We start from the raw sequence: 4,831 nt of genomic DNA on the forward strand, positions 1-4,831 counted from the left end.
GATAAAAAGCACTGCCGTTCTGCTCCATTCAATTTTATGTTGTTGATACTAAACGCATGCGCCGAAGAAGGGTCTCGACCGTCCATCTATACTGATCTGTAACGTAGAGAAAGTCGAACAACCGCGAGATGTCGAGTCCACATAGGAGTCCCGGAAGACCCACAATCCTATCCATAGAGGTCACAAAGTTCTAACGGACCATGCCACGAGACCCATGACCTATATTCGAGATGTCGCGGCGACCCCACACTGCCTGCCTGCAGAGCCCTCCCCCAGGCCAAGATCCCACGAATCAGCCGCGGGCGCGCGCGCTGCCAGGAGAAAAACTGTAGTTTGGCAGCGCCCGAGCAAAGCGAAGTTTGCCATCACCGTCCTGCGACCTGCCACCTGATCCTCCCAAAAAAAAAACGACAGCGAAGGAAAAAAGAAGCGGAGTCGTCGGCAAGAACAAAAAAGCCCACAAAAAAAAAGAAAAGAAGAAGAGAAGGGGGGAAAAGGGACGAAGAAAGACAACAAATGCGGAAAATCAAAATAATGGAACAGCCTCGAAGATAAAAAACTGCCCGAGGAGGAGAACCAGATGAACTTTCTCCCCCGGAGATCGCCAGCACCAAGACGCTCAAGACTCAACTGCTCTAACACCTAGTGGAACCGGACCCCCTGAACTCCACTAGACGCCGCCCGTGCTCCGACCCTCGGGCCAAGCCCAACCGAGTGTTCTGTTACGTGTGCCGTAGGTGCACTGCCCGGCGACGGGGCGACCCGACTCTGCCCCCCCGTGCACCGTCCCCCGCCATATGCCGCCCAGATCGATCCGCCCGCCCCCCCGCACACAAAAAGAAGGCGCACATAGTCGGAAGGCGAGAGAGGAAGAGACGAGACCCCACACACCCCCCACAGGCCGCCCCAGAGAGAGGGCCCCACAGCCCCCCCAGCCTGCGCCCCCCGACCCCCCTCAGCGCCCGACGCGCCCCAAGAGAAGCACGGCCCCCGAAAGAAGCAGCGAGGGCCAGACATCAGGGGAAAGAAGGTGAAGACCGGAACCCCAGCAGTGACCCCCAGGCCGCCCGGCACCGCCTGGAGCCCGACGCGAGAAGCGGAGTGCACAAGAGCGCGCGGAGAAGGGAGAGACGGGAGGAGAGGGGAGAAGGAAAAGAAAGAGAACAAGATGGGCGAAGACGTCGAGACTGACCTAGGAGTGTCTGCACCCATCGGTCCGACGTGCAGTGTGAGGTAGCGCGGATACCCTCGCCCCCCCATCGGGAGGCACCACCCAAGTAGAGGAATGTGCCCCCGGAAATCTCCGAGCGACCGACGCAGCACACACCGAGATCTAGTGCGGGGGAGCACAAACCAGAGCCAGGGAAAGGAAAGAAAGGGGAGGCGGAAGAGAGACGCCGAGCCGAAAGAAGTCCGCCACACCCCCAGAAAGAACGACACAAGAATACGACGGGCGACCAGTAAACCAACGAAAGGGAGCGGACCCCCTCGGACGCGCGCGAGCCACGACAAAAGACCCACGCCGCAGCCAGAACCGTAAGCGATCCACCGGAGGCGTACGCTAGCGACCCGAAGACACAAAAAAAAGAACAAAAAGTTAAACAGTGTGCGCGGGCGCGACTAGAAAACGTTTTACGGGGAGGCACCACGCCGAAACACCCCACCCTAGGGGGAGAGGTGGGAGTGTAGAGCACCGCCCCCCAAGGCCGGGTGCGGCCCGGCAAGGGAGTCCCTCCGAGGCTCGCTCCGTCCTCCCTCCACAAACCAACACAAAAAACGAGAGAGGAGATCATCCCAAAGAAAAAAAGGCACCCGACAGAAAAAAGTCCGAACAAGAAAAAAAAAAAAGGCAAAAGCGAATAATACAGCCAGTTGCGTCGAAAAAAAAGATCCGCGTCCACCTCAGACTTCAGGCGGAGTCCGCGTGAGAGTACCCCCCCCCGGGGAGGCCGAATGAGTCAAATCAGTATAGAACCACTAACAAAAAGAAGTTCGGGGAGGCACCGCGCCCGAAATCCAACCCTACCCTACCGTGAAAGAAAAGGCACCCCCTATAAAAATGTACCCAACCTACAGAAGAAATAATAAAAACCGGGATTTTCGTCATTTTCAAACACGTAGTAAATTAAAATGATACAGCCAGTCGCTTCAAAATATTATAAAAGGAATTGCCTAACGCGATTTCCCTACCCTCAGACCTTCGGGCGGAGCCCGCCGTATACTACAGGAGTACCCATCCCCCGGGGACAAGACGGACATCTAAAACAGTAAGAACACCACGGCCCACGCTCCATACGAAAACAATCTATAGGACGAAGCCCAAAATATCGTAGGAAGAAATAAAGGATAGGTAGAAGGGCGGACGATCGCCGGAACTAAGAGAAGAGACGAGAGACCCCAACAACAACAAACTAGGAAAAAAGATGACCCCCGGAAGAAGAAACCTGGAAGTGTGTTACTAAAAGGGATTTACCCACTCCCTATGAGAGGAGGAAGCAGCAAAACCCACCCTGACCAAAAACAAAAGAAAGAATGGAAAACAAACCGAGAAAGGAAACAAATTCACCACAGAAGGTGAAAGAAAAAACGGAAGAACCGGTGGCACAGCTGACACCTGCTTTCCCGAGAGGATTATTTTGCTGCAGAAGAATGAAAGTAGTTTTGTTGACCACGTCCCCGAAGGAGTCAGCGCAAGTGATGTACCACACAGGCAGACACCATATAATCCGCTAAAGGAAGTATGTGTTGCACCGCAAAACAGGGACGGACAAAAAAAAAAGGAAAAGCAAGCTGAGTAAAAAAAAAAAGGCGAAAAAAAATTGCAGAGACGAGAGAGAGGAGGAGGAGGACAGAAAAAAAACAAAAACCAAAAAGCAACATATACTTTATCAACGTCTATTTTTTTTATTTTATTAAAATATATTTTTTAATGCTCATAGTATAAAACTAAATAAACAAGCTACTCCCTTTGTAAATAGATAAACATTGATTCGGCCCAATGCTAGCCCCTCTAACCCACCTGTGATACACCTTTGAAACAATCACCCACCCTACCCTCCTTGGGAAAAGCTGAATTCCAGGCCCCTCGAGTTGTCAAATAGTTTTTTCGTTTTTCCACGTTCTATGTTTAATGAAAAACGAAGAATTTATAACCTCGGAAAAATAGAAGTTTAAAAAATTGGTTGTTCGTGTGTTGTTGAAGACGAACGCCTAATGAACTAATGAGGTGCTCTAATCAAGGCCCAAAAAGATTATTGCTGTTTATGATAGAGGAAAGGTAAGAGCACTTATCTGGTATCAATATTATTATAGTTGTGTGTTTACGGGAATCGAAAATGGGCAAAATTTGCTCATTCGAAAATGTAAAAAGTAGGTTAAAAGTGCGGGAGAATTTATGTTTTATAGTTATCTTTTATGCCACACAGAAAATAAATTCCGTTCTTTAATTTTTATTTATGTAATCACTGGTTTAGCCGAGGGTGATAAATAGTGGAACAAAGATTGAGGAGCCAAGTTTATATTTTATTCATAAGTCCACCTATATTTTGTGATGAAGCAACGGCCGACCCCCATCTTTGACTGCCTGCCTGGATTTCTCAGTCAGTGACTGTTAAATCACAGTTCCAATTTAACGTGCTTTAATTTTGGCATGAGGTAGGGTGGGCCGGAGTGATATGCCTGCAGGTGGGTAGTAGAGCCATGCAAGCCAGTTAAGCCCCCCCCCCCTCCCCCCACCCTGTAAATAAGTCCTCCAAATCTAAGGTGCAAATGACCATCCGATAATAATCCCCGGGTTATTTAATGTTATTCAGTTATAACTCTTTAGAGAAATATATAAATTTTCTTATTACAAGTATCCTCCTTTGTAGCCTGCGAATACAGCCGCCTCTCATTCGCGTCCCGCAACGAAGAGCGAAATCTTCGTTGCGGGACGCGAATGAGAGGCGGCTGTATTCGCAGGCTACCTCCTTTGTAGAACTTTCTTTGCATTTTATGTTGTTAGAGTGTGTTCAGAGACCTGTAATATTCATTAAATGACTGTAGGGCTTGTTTTGGATTTCCAGTGGTTATGTTTTATAAATTTTATCATCAAGTTTTCTTGTAAGCCTCCTATGCAGACATCCTTTGGGCTTGTGATGTGTTCCTGTTCCTTGGCTGGGAAGGAACATATGACAAGCCCAAAGGATGTCTGCGTAGGAGGCTAGTTTTCTTGTATATGCACCAAAAAAATTTCCAGACAGATCAGGGCTCGAGATTAACAGTAGCCAACTAGCCGCAGTCTACTAGAAATGCAGTTTTGGCTAGTAGGTTCTGGGCTCTCACTAGCCAAAATGGCTAGTTGAAATTTCAGGATTTTGATTGGAAGAAAACCATACATCGAAATCGACTCCAAAAGAACTCACAAGTACACTGTCATCACGTATAAAATTATCAAAGACTGTGGACAAGCTGAAATGTGCCTCTGCCCAAACCTAAGTTAGCTTGAGAATTCTGGCTAGCAGAAAATTGGTTTTGGCTAGTGATATCAAAGCTGTCACTAGCCAGTAGGCTAACTGGCAAAAAAGTTCGTCTCGAGCCCTGCAGATGCAGTATCCTTTCAAATAAGCCCAAACATTCTTGAAACCAAAAATTTTTCCATCCCAAAAATATGCCTCCTGTATAAATTTAAAATGCCCACCTTCAAGGCGTGTTGAGCAATTGTAAGCCCAGGGATTATTTTCGTTATTTTATAGTATTATCCCAACATCTAAAGCATTTCCCTTTTTTGCACGTATTTATAAACAATAGAAGAGACAAATCATTTGAAAAGACAAACTACATGTACATGTAC

This window comes from Oculina patagonica, chromosome 13, assembly GCF_052425735.1.
Source record: "Oculina patagonica isolate OP01 chromosome 13, crgOcupat, whole genome shotgun sequence".
Lineage (NCBI taxonomy): Eukaryota > Metazoa > Cnidaria > Anthozoa > Scleractinia > Oculinidae > Oculina > Oculina patagonica.